Source organism: Uranotaenia lowii, chromosome 3, assembly GCF_029784155.1.
Source record: "Uranotaenia lowii strain MFRU-FL chromosome 3, ASM2978415v1, whole genome shotgun sequence".
In the NCBI taxonomy this organism is placed as follows: domain Eukaryota; kingdom Metazoa; phylum Arthropoda; class Insecta; order Diptera; family Culicidae; genus Uranotaenia; species Uranotaenia lowii.
Genome location: NC_073693.1, coordinates 286,622,876 through 286,637,912, shown reverse-complemented (window position 1 = coordinate 286,637,912; position 15,037 = coordinate 286,622,876). Strand labels below are relative to the sequence as shown.

The 15,037-nt window shown below is 33.1% G+C and overlaps 1 protein-coding gene across 1 annotated transcript in view; it reads right to left on the bottom strand.

Moving 5' to 3' along the window:
• Positions 1-7,838, bottom strand: part of LOC129757519 (uncharacterized) — a 56,465-nt gene extending 48,627 nt beyond the window's left edge. Inside the window, exon 1 of the mRNA XM_055754786.1 lies at positions 6,548-7,838. The gene's annotated coding sequence lies outside the window, so the exon portion shown is untranslated. The remainder of the gene's footprint in view (positions 1-6,547) is intronic.
• Positions 7,839-15,037: the final 7,199 nt, after the last annotated feature.

Below are 15,037 nucleotides of genomic sequence, written 5' to 3'. Positions count from 1 at the left end.
TCTTGCATCGTAAATATCTCAAAAACGCGTGAATTTAAAATTTTGAAAAAAATAGATCGGATAGTACTTTTTACAGGCAACAAAATGCTGTCCAAATTTTGAATGTCCGATTACTTGTAAACGAGCTATTAGCAAAAGAAAATGTCCCATTTCTAAAAGAACTAAGCTTTAAAACACCCCCGCCTTCGAAGGGGGCAATTTTGCACTGCAGCTACCGCAATTCGTTCGACGACGAGTCTGGCTGTCGCGATTGTTGTTATTAGGTTTATGTGCGTGTACATCAGAATCAGAACTCGGCGGCGTCGTTGTCGTCATCAAGCGACAGACTAAGCCACTTGTTGAGTCAAGTTGAAGGACACACATTGTGGGTCGTTGTTGATGGGTCTTCTTTGCTTGACACGAGAAGGGGTTGAGGTTATATTTTCCGAAACTTTTTGTTTTGAGTTCCGCAACTTGTTTTCTAGTATAGGTTCGTTCAAATGGAGTCATATTTTCTACAATGTGTGACTAACACGTGAACCAAGAAAGATCGACTTTATCAGTCTAATTTTGCATACACGCTGATACTAAAAAACTGAAATTTCCTTTCAAATTAACCCATTAAACAGTGCAATAAACCTAATTTTTGTGTAAGTTGGAAATTTAGGGGGGTACAGAACAACAATAGAGCTCTGGATTTCCTCAGAACTTAACCGAAAGACGAGACCAGTCATTCTCCGAGCAGAGCAACCGTCACTCAAAGCCGGTGCCATGTGGGGAGGACAACGAACTGGCTGAAAAACAGGGCCGGCCGTCAGGAACCCACAAAACAGTTGTGGGGATACTCTGGTTCTGATGAGGAGTTGGTTACCATTGCGGAGATTGTAATACACAAAAAAAATCCAGCCTGGCACAACATTTGACGATCCACACAATCCAATTCGATCGCTACACAAAACCAGAACCATCTACCCATCCAAACGTGAGTGCGGGGGGAAGCACAGTGTAAAAGATACAGAAGAAATAACATTATAAATGGTGCTTTCTGAACCGTGAAGAGAGCTCGGGTTCGGTGAATAGCTTGGTTTGTCGTATTCAGTAAGGGAACTATCCATGCCATGGAGGATGGGGAGGATCAGACCAACACAGGGATAGCGAGAAAATGCCTTCACTTCTATGACTGGGATAGCCCCCATTATTTACTACCAGACGGAGTGTAGAACTGCTCGAAACAAAACGGCTTAAATCTTTCAATCATGTACTAAGCGCACCCCTTTTGTTGAAGAGAGTCATATTATAGACCAACTGTCAAAGTTTTTAACGTTCTTCAAAAATTCCCTTAAGACTTTGAATAAAGTCCTCTTTTCTCTAGCTCTAAAATTTTATAAGTTGTTCCCTCAACTACTTAAACTGTGAGTGAAAGAGTAACCAAAAAACTACCAAAAACCTTGATATCACTTCCCAGAAAACATTCATCAAAAATCGGGGAAGCCAAACAACAACAACAACAACAATAAGAACAAAAACAAAAACTGCCCAATAATAAATTTAATTCGAATTAAAAGTTCCCAACCTGAAGGCGAATAGCCGAGGAAGCGGGCCCGAAAAGTTTGCCCGATTGACTCAACTCAACAACACACGTTCGCTATTCGCTAGTCGTTTGTTCTCCAAAACCGAAAATTCTCACCGTGTTGCGCGCAAACGAAAATTGGTTCGGTATTTTTTGTCGTTTATAACCAACGTTTGTCAACGATCGCGTCCCGATTATTATTTATTTTGCAAACGAAGATTATCATTCACTGACTAGTCACTTTACGGAACGATCATTGCAAGAACATGTCGAATGATGCCTGAACAATTTTTTGAAATCCGGTTAAAATAATACCAATTTTCATAAGAATTCAGAATCTGAATTAAGATTCAGATGAAGAATTCCGAATGCACACCCAGCATCGAATTCAGAATATTTCAGAATCGAAACTCAGATTGCAAGTTTCAGAATCAGAATTCAGACTTCAGATTCAGACTTCGGATTCAGACTACAGATTCAGACTTCAGATTCAGAATTCAGATTCAGAATTCAGATTCAGAATTCAGATTCAGATTCAGAATTCAGATTCAGATTCAGAATTCAGAATTCAGAATTCAGAATTCAGAATTCAGAATTCAGAATTCAGAATTCAGATTCAGAATTCAGATTCAGAATTCAGATTCAGAATTCAGATTCAGAATTCAGATTCAGAATTCAGATTCAGAATTCAGATTCAGAATTCAGATTCAGAATTCAGAATTCAGATTCAGAATTCAGATTCAGAATTCAGATTCAAAACTCAGATTCAGAATTCAGATTCAGAATTCAGATTGAGAAATCAGATTCAGAATTCAGATTCAGATTCAGAATTCAGATTCAGATTCAGAATTCAGATTTAGAATTTAGATTCAGATTCAGAATTCAAATTCAAAATTCAAATTCAAAATTCAAATTCAAAATTCAAATTCAAAATTCAAATTCAAAATTCAAATTCAAAATTCAAATTCAAAATTCAAATTCAAAATTCAAATTCAAAATTCAAATTCAAAATTCAAATTCAAAATTCAAATTCAAAATTCAAATTCAAAATTCAAATTCAAAATTCAAATTCAGAATTGGCAAATTGCAAATTTCGATAGATTCAAGATTTGCAAATTCGAAATTCAGAATTCAGAATTCGAATATTCAAATTAATTCAAATTCAAAATTCAAATTCAAAATTCAAATTCAAATTCAAATTCGAAATTCAGAATTGATTTCAGATTCGAAATTCAGAATTGCAAATTCAAATTGATTAGATTCAGAATTCGAATTGAATTTCGAAATTGCAAATTCAGAATTCGAAATTCAAGATTCAGAATTCAGAATTGAATCAAAATTCAGAATTCAAAATTCAAATTCAAAATTCAAATTCAAAATTCAAATTCAAAATTCAAATTCAAAATTCAAATTCCAAAATTCAAATTCAAAATTCAGAATTCAGAATTCAAATTCAAAATTCAAATTCAAAATTCAAATTCAAAATTCAAATTCAAAATTCAAATTCAAAATTCAAATTCAAAATTCAAATTCAAAATTCAAATTCAAAATTCAAATTCAAAATTCAAATTCAAAATTCAAATTCAAAATTCAAATTCAAAATTCAAATTCAAAATTCAAATTCAAAATTCAAATTCAAAATTCAAATTCAAAATTCAAATTCAAAATTCAAATTCAAAATTCAAATTCAAAATTCAAATTCAAAATTCAAATTCAAAATTCAAATTCAAAATTCAAATTCAAAATTCAAATTCAAAATTCAAATTCAAAATTCAAATTCAAAATTCAAATTCAAAATTCAAATTCAAAATTCAAATTCAAAATTCAAATTCAAAATTCAAATTCAAAATTCAAATTCAAAATTCAAATTCAAAATTCAAATTCAAAATTCAAATTCAAAATTCAAATTCAAAATTCAAATTCAAAATTCAAATTCAAAATTCAAATTCAAAATTCAAATTCAAAATTCAAATTCAAAATTCAAATTCAAAATTCAAATTCAAAATTCAAATTCAAAATTCAAATTCAAAATTCAAATTCAAAATTCAAATTCAAAATTCAAATTCAAAATTCAAATTCAAAATTCAAATTCAAAATTCAAATTCAAAATTCAAATTCAAAATTCAAATTCAAAATTCAAATTCAAAATTCAAATTCAAAATTCAAATTCAAAATTCAAATTCAAAATTCAAATTCAAAATTCAAATTCAAAATTCAAATTCAAAATTCAAATTCAAAATTCAAATTCAAAATTCAAATTCAAAATTCAAATTCAAAATTCAAATTCAAAATTCAAATTCAAAATTCAAATTCAAAATTCAAATTCAAAATTCAAATTCAAAATTCAAATTCAAAATTCAAATTCAAAATTCAAATTCAAAATTCAAATTCAAAATTCAAATTCAAAATTCAAATTCAAAATTCAAATTCAAAATTCAAATTCAAAATTCAAATTCAAAATTCAAATTCAAAATTCAAATTCAAAATTCAAATTCAAAATTCAAATTCAAAATTCAAATTCAAAATTCAAATTCAAAATTCAAATTCAAAATTCAAATTCAAAATTCAAATTCAAAATTCAAATTCAAAATTCAAATTCAAAATTCAAATTCAAAATTCAAATTCAAAATTCAAATTCAAAATTCAAATTCAAATTCAAAATTCAAATTCAAAATTCAAATTCAGATTCAGAATCCAGATTCAGAATTCAGATTCAGAATTCAGATTCAGAATTCAGATTCAGAATTCAGATTCAGAATTCAGATTCAGAATTCAGATTCAGAATTCAGAATTCATAATTCAGATTCAGAATTCAGATTCAGAATTCAGATTCAGAATTCAGATTCAGAATTCAGATTCAGAATTCAGATTCAGAATTCAGATTCAGAATTCAGATTCAGAATTCAGATTCAGAATTCAGATTCAGAATTCAGATTCAGAATTCAGATTCAGAATTCAGATTCAGAATTCAGATTCAGAATTCAGATTCAGAATTCAGATTCAGAATTCAGATTCAGAATTCAGATTCAGAATTCAGATTCAGAATTCAGATTCAGAATTCAGATTCAGAATTCAGATTCAGAATTCAGATTCAGAATTCAGATTCAGAATTCAGATTCAGAATTCAGATTCAGAATTCAGATTCAGAATTCAGATTCAGAATTCAGATTCAGAATTCAGATTCAGAATTCAGATTCAGAATTCAGATTCAGAATTCAGATTCAGAATTCAGAATTCAGATTCAGAATTCAGATTCAGAATTCAGATTCAGAATTCAGATTCAGAATTCAGATTCAGAATTCAGATTCAGAATTCAGATTCAGAATTCAGATTCAGAATTCAGATTCAGAATTCAGATTCAGAATTCAGATTCAGAATTCAGATTCAGAATTCAGATTCAGAATTCAGATTCAGAATTCAGATTCAGAATTCAGATTCAGAATTCAGATTCAGAATTCAGATTCAGAATTCAGATTCAGAATTCAGATTCAGAATTCAGATTCAGAATTCAGATTCAGAATTCAGATTCAGAATTCAGATTCAGAATTCAGATTCAGAATTCAGATTCAGAATTCAGATTCAGAATTCAGATTCAGAATTCAGATTCAGAATTCAGATTCAGAATTCAGATTCAGAATTCAGATTCAGAATTCAGATTCAGAATTCAGATTCAGAATTCAGATTCAGAATTCAGATTCAGAATTCAGATTCAGAATTCAGATTCAGAATTCAGATTCAGAATTCAGATTCAGAATTCAGATTCAGAATTCAGATTCAGAATTCAGATTCAGAATTCAGATTCAGAATTCAGATTCAGAATTCAGATTCAGAATTCAGATTCAGATTTCAGATTCAGAATTCAGATTCAGAATTCAGATTCAGAATTCAGATTCAGAATTCAGATTCAGAATTCAGATTCAGAATTCAGATTCAGAATTCAGATTCAGAATTCAGATTCAGAATTCAGATTCAGAATTCAGATTCAGAATTCAGATTCAGAATTCAGATTCAGAATTCCGATTCAGAATTCAGATTCAGAATTCAGATTCAGAATTCAGATTCAGAATTCAGATTCAGAATTCAGATTCAGAATTCAGATTCAGAATTCAGATTCAGAATTCAGATTCAGAATTCAGATTCAGAATTCAGATTCAGAATTCAGATTCAGAATTCAGATTCAGAATTCAGATTCAGAATTCAGATTCAGAATTCAGATTCAGAATTCAGATTCAGAATTCAGATTCAGAATTCAGATTCAGAATTCAGATTCAGAATTCAGATTCAGAATTCAGATTCAGAATTCAGATTCAGAATTCAGATTCAGAATTCAGATTCAGAATTCAGATTCAGAATTCAGATTCAGAATTCAGATTCAGAATTCAGATTCAGAATTCAGATTCAGAATTCAGATTCAGAATTCAGATTCAGAATTCAGATTCAGAATTCAGATTCAGAATTCAGAATTCAGATTCAGAATTCAGATTCAGAATTCAGATTCAGAATTCAGATTCAGAATTCAGATTCAGAATTCAGATTCAGAATTCAGATTCAGAATTCAGATTCAGAATTCAGATTCAGAATTCAGATTCAGAATTCAGATTCAGAATTCAGATTCAGAATTCAGATTCAGAATTCAGATTCAGAATTCAGATTCAGAATTCAGATTCAGAATTCAGATTCAGAATTCAAATTCAGAATATAGATTCAGAATTCAGATTCAGATTTTAGATTTCAGAATTCAGATTTCAGAATTGAGAGTCCAGAATTCAGATTCAGAATTCGAAATTCACATTCAGGAATCAGATTCAGGTTCAGTATACATATTCAGAATTCAGATTGAGAATTGGATGATTCGGGATTCCCAGATCTTAAAGGTATACAAATCGACACGCCCTTGCACACGTTGCTTCTTAATTTCGATTAAAATTTCTGCAAGCACTGATATGGATTGCGTTAGGAAATATAATTAGAGAAAATATATTTTTTGAAGAAACCTACCTTTCGTTTAAAGCGTATCGAAATTGCTTTTGGGGTGTTGTTGATCTGCTGGATTTTTGGAAATGATTCCGTGTCCAGTCGCAAGATCACACTTCTTGAATGTTGGTTGTAAGTTCTTGGTGTTTTGTTTCTTTGTTTGATTTTTTCTAAACTAACACTCACTTTTATTCGAAAGTCGATTTAATCGAAGCTTATCATTAACCGTTTGAAATACTTTAAGCGATGATTAATTAATTTGGGAAATGCGTTTGATTTGTATTTTCGTTACTTTAAGTTACGTTTTTGTGATAATTGTATTGCAGTGCACTCTTAAGTAGCTAATGAAATACTTGTAGCTTGTTTGATTTTTGTTGTTTTGAATTGTTATGTTTTTGGATGCCTTTTTTTTGTTGTGTGCTTTCTTAGACGATAAAACTTAAACAAGTACGGTTAAGTGATTGTTTTGTAAGCAATCGATCGAAATCAGTAATTACTAATATGTTGAAATAAATAGGGATCTCTAACTCTACTAACACTAACGTTTTTTGCTCTCACATTAGTTCAGCTGATTCTTCCAGAATCGCCACTTTTATCTTTGGTATGCAGCGCAGTTCGCGTGTTTTGCTTGCTAGACTTGCACTTTTCCCCTTGTGTGTTGTTTTTTTCTCGGTAACGAAGTTAGTGAACCAAGTCCGAGATAATCGTTCGAGTATCCGTCTACACAGGCGCTTCTTTGCCGTACAGAACTTCAGAGTCTTCTTCTGGATGGAACTCTTGTTGGAAATACCAACAACAAGTCACTTCGTTCGCGGAGAGCGGTTTATTTCCTTGTGGTTTCTCTTGGATCGTTCGTCGTTGGCGTTCCTTTACTCCACCACACTCGCCGCTCGCTTGAGATCAAGTTAATTCGTTTCGGTCCGACAATTTTGCACTTGAACAAAAAAAAACTAACTTAGCACTTGAAGTATCCAAGTCCTCCTCTCTTAGCAATAACAATCGGAAAGACGCTCGTCAAGCGTTGCACTGAAGCTACTAAACGCACTCTAAGCAGCATTTGTAGTTTGGACTACTACGATCGCCGGCGCGCAGCTTTGAACACTGATCAGAATCTCTCACGCACGTACACGCACTATCCATAGACCCCTCGATCGCGCTTTCTATATGCTCTAGGGGTGTCGTCTTGAGCTCACTGGACAAAAGCTACAGCAGCCAAAAAAAAGTACACAATTATCCTGGACTAGGCTGAGCTGAACAAGCGTTCTGTAGTTCTTAAGTTGGCTTCTGCTCCTGCAAAAGCGTCCAGCTTCGACAACTGCGCGCGCACTAATGAGACAGCTTTAGCCGAACGGGAAACGAAAATGCTCTGCTGCTGTGCCATGCCACCCGACAGACACGGACAAAACTTGCCTTCCTTGCCGTGCCGGGACCCTTACTTCTTTTTTTCGTTTGTTCATTCGAACGTTGATGGCACCACAGCAACACAAACCGTCATCGTCATCATCAACCATCACCAACCCGGCCGCTCTTCTTTCGACTACTTTTCGGGGTTCCTCCGCTCTAGCGTGCACACTCTCTCTGACAACCCTCCACACTGTAGCATAGTTCTCCGTTATTTTATGTTGGCTGGCAGATACCTTCTTCCTTACAACATACACTCTCCTGGGCCAAGCCAAACATCAATGATCAATCAGTTGATGATGATGCCATTGCCGCCGCGCCGGTCGGTCTTTCCTCAGGGGGGAGGAAAAGGAAAGAAACATATCGAGCGCTGCTCCCCTACGAAGGAGGAAGTCCATGATGGGAGAGATGTATGTATGCTGCTGCCATGCCACACAACTCCCCCTCTGACGGTCGATGATCACCATGCTGCTGTAGCGCGAACTGTGGGGTGACGCTCTCTCTCTCATTCTATGATTTTTAGCATACTTCAGCGCGACGCACCACTTTGCAAGAGGGAGATGTGGCAATATGCTTCAGTTGAAATTCTGTATTAACTAAAACGATGAATATATTTTTTTAAATGACACAAACTTTTTTTTTAACAAGGGATTTCAAAATAACTAGTAATTTTGACAGTTTGTGATGTTATTTTCCACTCATCACAATAAAAATATTTTTTTCCATGTAGCGGTTCATGAGAACTTTGATGAAACATAAAATTAAGTTATCCATATTTGAAGATTTCAGGTAAAAACCAGTTTTGTATAATATTATGTCCAATTCAATGGATAATTTTAGCATTTTTCTTAAACAACACTCTTTTATAAATCCAAAATTTAGGTTATCTTTGTCAACCTTGTTTTTTGCTTTGTTGCGATAAATTTTTAACTTAATTTTTATTATAGAAACGCTAAAATATGTTTTTTTTTCAAAAACATGCCTAAATAAACTTGGTCCTAAATTAGTAACACGTTCTTCCAATGTGTTTCTAATTTGACCAGAGTCAATAAGCGCTGATCATTTTGGAAAACTTATCAAACTCTGATATTTTTTTATTGTTCTGTTATAATTTTCTGAATGTGATTCGGAAATATCGTTTTCTTTTTATCAATTATGAAACTCATTTCTCATTGTGAAATGAATTGATGATTTTTAATTCTTATTTTAATCCTGTGAAAAAAAAATGAAATTTTATTCTGAACTCTGGAGCTTTTAGAACTTTACATTGATTGATTTGTTCTTGAATTTCAAGCTCTCGTCCTAGATTTTTAATTTTTTTAAATCTGAAACGAGCTAAATGAATTTTCAACCCTCGTTTCAAATAGTAACCAGTTTGACACAAAGAATGTAATAATAAAGTGAAAAAAAAGTTCATCCTTGAAGCACGCTTTATTCCCAATTTATAAACCGATTTTTGAGAAAAAATAAAATAATCATAAAATGAAGAATCAATAGCACAAGGTAAAAAAATTCCAAGGTGTAATAAATTTAAGAGCTTATTTTGGCCGATTTGGGAGTCTTCATGTAAGTTTTTTTCAAATTCTACGAGAATCTAGAAATTTGACGAAATATCAAAGAAATTTGAAACCAAAATGACATTGGTAGTCTTGAGCAAAGTTATGAAATAAACTAAAATCTTGTTAATCAAAAAACTGTAAAACGCCCTCTTGTGATATCAGAATTAGTTGATCATTTTCAATTATATGTTACTAGCTGATCCCATACGAACTCCGTTTCGCTTTCAACTTGGAATATGTAATGAACAGTTTGTATGAAAGCCAATTGCCAAGCATTTTCCAGATGCACTTCTGAATTCATTGTTAAGTAATAATTGCAAAAATATTGGTCGATCACTTTGTCTGTCGTCTGCTACTTAATTTTGAAATCCGGAATCAATTGACCGTGCCAAAAAAACCCGCTTGTATAAATTTCGACTCGATCATTGCATAACAACGCAATTATTGCCAAAAAGCTAAACCCTTTTCGGGGGCTTAGCTTTGATGACTGAAATCGATTGCCCTTCCCTCAAAACTCCCGTGTGCAAATTTTCAAAGCAATCCATTTTATAATAACGTCAATATTGCTGAAAACAGTGAAAAATTAATTTATATGGACGACCCCTTTCGTCGACCCCTGGCAAAGCATTTGACATCTGAAATCGGTTGCTCGTTCCTGAAAACTACCGTGTGCAAATTTTCATCCCAATCCGATGTGAAATAACGACGATATTGCAAAAATATTGAAAGGTTTATATGGACGACCCCCTTTGCCGGCCCCTTACACTGAACTTTATACCTAAAATCCATTGCTCATCTCTCAAAACTCTCGTGTACCAATTTTCGTCTGAATCCGATGTATAATACCCAAGTAACAATTTTAGCTTTATTATGGTCAGCAAAATATCGTTTGGACTATCGCATTAATCTTCATAAAAAGCTAAAGCGCATTCTATAACATCACCTGGACTCTAATAAAGCCAAAATCAGGCTATTTCGCCCTACCCTAGAAACGTCATCAAGACATATAATTGTTGGTCATCAATTTTGGTCACCAAAGCTTTTAAAAAGCTATTATAAAACATGTTAGAAATTTTTGTTTTTTTCGGTTCTGTCAGTTCTCGGAGTTTTTTTTTTATTTTTCCCAGCAACCATAATGGTTGATGAATGATGATTGCATTATTCAGATATGATCTGGTAAAATTAATAGCTAAAAAAAACAATGTTTTAACCATATATTGAGTTTCTTTTCTACTGCCAGTCAAGATTTTAGGTAAAATGTATATGAAATAGTATCTTAAAATAAATGCGCCTCGTCAAATCTGATGGTCAATCATGATGGAATTGATGGAAAAAAGCCTGAAATTTTTTTTTCCAATGCTTGCATTGTGAATCCATCAACATGGCGTCATTTTGTGCCCTTCGATTTTGCAACCAACATGGCGTGAGTCAATTCATAGTTTTATTATGGTTTAATGATGACCCCAAAAAAAGCTACGATTTGACGTTTCTCTCGCAAGCCAAGAAATTACACGCTAAGGTTGAGTTCCTCATTTCTGAGTTGTTAATCATTAGTACAGTAAATGAGGACAGACTTTTTGAATGAAAAGGGATTGGTTTTGAATGACCCGTGGAATAAATCATGAGTTGAAGTCAAATTTCGTTGTCTGACGCCATCTTGAAATCCAAGATGGCGGCTTCCGCTGAACTTTAAAATGGTGTAAATGACTTGAAATCGCATGAAACCCCAACAAAATGGGTATCGGGTGAAAGGGCTTAACGAGTAGAAGTTGAATTTCGCTATCAGACGCCATCTTGAAATCCAAGATGGCGGCATCCGCTCAACTTTTAATGCTTAATGCTGACAAAAAGTCGCATTAAACCACCACTTTACGGGTATTGGGTGAAAGGGCTAAACTAGAAGTCGATTTTTTTCTTTCCGACGCCATCTTGAAATCCAAGATGGCAGCTTCCACTGAATTTAAAATACTGTTAATCAATGAAAATCGCTTGAACACAACTTTTTTCACGTAATACTACATTAAAACTACTATTTTAAGACAATTTAGATCATTTTAAATCACTTTTATTATATTTTCATTATGTTTCTAATGCATTTAGCACTTTTCTTGTTTTGTTTATAGTTTTTGTTTTTTTTTGCCATTTATGTAATTCTATTATTCCTATCATGCTATTATGTTTAAATTGTATTGGTCTTATTCTTGCGAAAACTATAGGGTTATGTTGTTTCTGTTAACCGTCTGATTTAGGCACATGTACCAAATTCGATGTTGTCAAAATCGAATGTTGCCAAAAACGAACGGGGTCTGTATTGTGGTGGTTTTTGTGGGATTTTCAGTCACTTACAGATTTTCAGAGAAACGCGAAAACAGATATTTGACTTCTATCATTTAGCCTTAGCACCCAATACAAAATATTTGGGAGTTTCATGCTATTTTCATTCATTTACAGTATTTTTAAGTTCAGCTGAAGCCACCATCTTGGATTTCTAGATAGCGTCAGAATGTAAAAATAAACTTTTTATAGCTTATCCCAATTGACAAACACCCATATTTTGGAGGTTTCATGCGATATTCAATGATTTAGAGCATTTTTAAAGTTTATAGAAAGCTGCCATCTTGGATTTCAAGATGGCGTAAGATAGCAATATTCGACTTCTACTCGTTAAGCCCTTCCACCCACTACCACCTGGGTTTCATGTCACTTTAAGTCATTTACTACATTTTAAAGTTTAGCGGAAGCCGCCATCTTGGATTTCAAGATGGCGTCAGATAGCGAAATTCAACTTCTACCGGTTGATTTCTTTCAACTTATACCCCTATAATATAGGTTTAATGCGATTTTCAGTCATTTACAGTATTTTCAAGTTGAGTGGTAGCCGCCATCTTGGATTTAAGATGGCGGCGGGCAACGAAATTTGACTTCTACTCTTATTCTACTCTCTTATTACTTTCACCTAATAACCATATTGTGAAGGTTTCACGATATTTTCAGTAATTTACAGCTTTGAAAATAAAAGCGGAAGCCGCCATCTTGAATTAATGATGGCGTCAAGCAACAATTTTTTTTCCTACTATTTGGGCCCTTTCACTCAATACTCATATTGTAAAGATATTCATACCACTTTCGGTGATTTCAAGTTTTCAAAGATGTATTTTTTTAATTTTAACTCAAAACCAACACGCATAACTTACCAAAAATGTGTAAAAATGGGAGTTCCAATTCAAATATGTGCTATCTAATCTGAGCGTGTCCTGTTTTGACATCTTGATCGAGAACTGTCACTAAGTTTTATGGCGGTTTAATAATCATGCACTGAGTGCTATTATAAAACATGCAAAAGAAAGCTTGGAGCAAACTTCTAGGTTTGTGTTTTATTATAGTTTTAAAAAAGCATTCACAACTCTTTCAAAATAACTAAAACAGCATGTTTAATAAAAGTTTTATTAGCGTTTTCAAAACCATCTGAAAACATATGGTCGAAAAAAAATTATAAGCATTCTGCATGACCATAATAAAACCGCCATAAAACGAGCTGCACAAAAAATGCCATAATTAAACCATGATAAAACTTCCTAATGCTAGTTGGCATAATCTGTGTTACTTGGGTAACGACAACATCGCATCAACAATGAATAGTTAATATGGACGACCCTTTTGGCCGACCCCTGATTTTAGTTTGGAAAAGTGAAATCAGTTGTTTGTCCCTAAAAACTCCTATGTGTAAATTTTCACCGCAATTCAATGTATAAAAACGTTAATATCACTAAAATACTGAAAATTTAATATGGACGACCCCTTCTGCCGGCCCCTTACACTAAATTTGATACCTCAAATCGATTGCACGTCACTCAAAACTATCGTCTACCAATTTTCATCTGAATACGATGTATAATAACGTCAATATCGCAAAAACAGCGAACAATTAATATGGACGACCCTTTTGGCTGACCCCTTACACAAAATTTGACACCTGAAATCGATTGCTCGTCTTTCAAATCACTCATGTGCAATTTTTCAACACGATCCGACGAAAAATAACGTCAATATCGCGAAAACAATATTTGTCTTGTATGGACGACCCCCTTTAGAAGGGGTCATCCCAAAATCTGAAAACATTTTTCATCCATGCCAAATTTCAGCTCTCTAGCTCTTAAGATGGCTAAGCCTATAGTGGACAAACAAACAAACAAACAAACAAACAAACCCACAGAAATTGCTTTTTATATATATATAGATAGATATAGATTAAATTTTTAAGAATTACATTTATTTTCTAACACATTGTATCTTTGAATGAAGAAAATAAAAAAAATTGGATCCTTCATTAAATAAAGAATGATAAAAACTTTTAAAATCAGTTTTTGGTGTTTACGTTGGTATATTATTTTATCAGCTATCAATAACTGATTTCAGAAAACAGCATCAAAATTAAAAGTGGTAGACAAAATTTGACGAAGTACAATTCAAAATCATGATGATCATAATCAGTTTTTAAAACATATGCATTAAAAATGCTGTAGTCAATATTATTCTTTAATATATTCTTAATAGATTAATCAGATTAATTATTGTTATTATTGTGAGTGAGTATTATGAATTCTGGAGCTGAATTTAAAGGTTCATCGCCGAAGCACTAATTTTGAAAATATTTCAAACTACAAAATAACTTTATGGACTTAAGGTATTATAATATAAATTGGCAACCATGATAAAAAAAATTTTTTATGATCAAGGTTCTTAGATACACTAGGTTCTCCGACTTTCACAGTAAGTAGGCGAGAAGTGAGCGGGGCTCTCAATGAGTTTGTTTATTTTTTGCTCAGCTTTTCTGGGGTTTGTTGGTGAACAAACTTCATGAGTTCCGTATAGTTGCATAGCCTACATAGCCAAAATGACTGAATCGGGAATTCGTTATTCGGGAACACCTCCTGAATATATACCCACCTTGATTATGATGACAACTCATATAAAATATTAATGGTTTTTTTTAAATAATTTTTTGTATTTCAATCTATTATATAAAATTCTCTTGTAACGGTGTTTGTAGTACTACTCCTCCGAAATTACCAAAACGATTCAAATGAAATTATTTTTAGAATATTCTGTGGGAATGCGAATCGGTTTATATCGCATAAAAACAACAAAAAGTCACATCAATTGTCCGTAATCATTAAATTTGTAATAAATTGAATCAAATTAAAGTCATGGCCTTCAATTTTTTCGAGAGATTTTTTTCCTTTGGGCGCCGGGCGGTTTGTTTTTCGTCTCCAAGGTCGAGGCGTCGCGAGCTAACGTCGCTAGAGAATAGTTACCATGGCACAGCATACTGATTAATGGGAACATTTGGGCGCGTATTTCTCAACCAGGCATACTTTCAATTCACGTGGTGGCTCTATGAAGCCTAGATTTGATATTTTCTCTATGTATCCCAGCAAAATTGTACAGAACAAATTAATGAATGCGGCCTAGATGTCCCCCAGATTGATATTTTGCCGATCGAATCAAAACCATTCAAACAATATTAAAACTTAAAACGATGTTGATTCCGTGT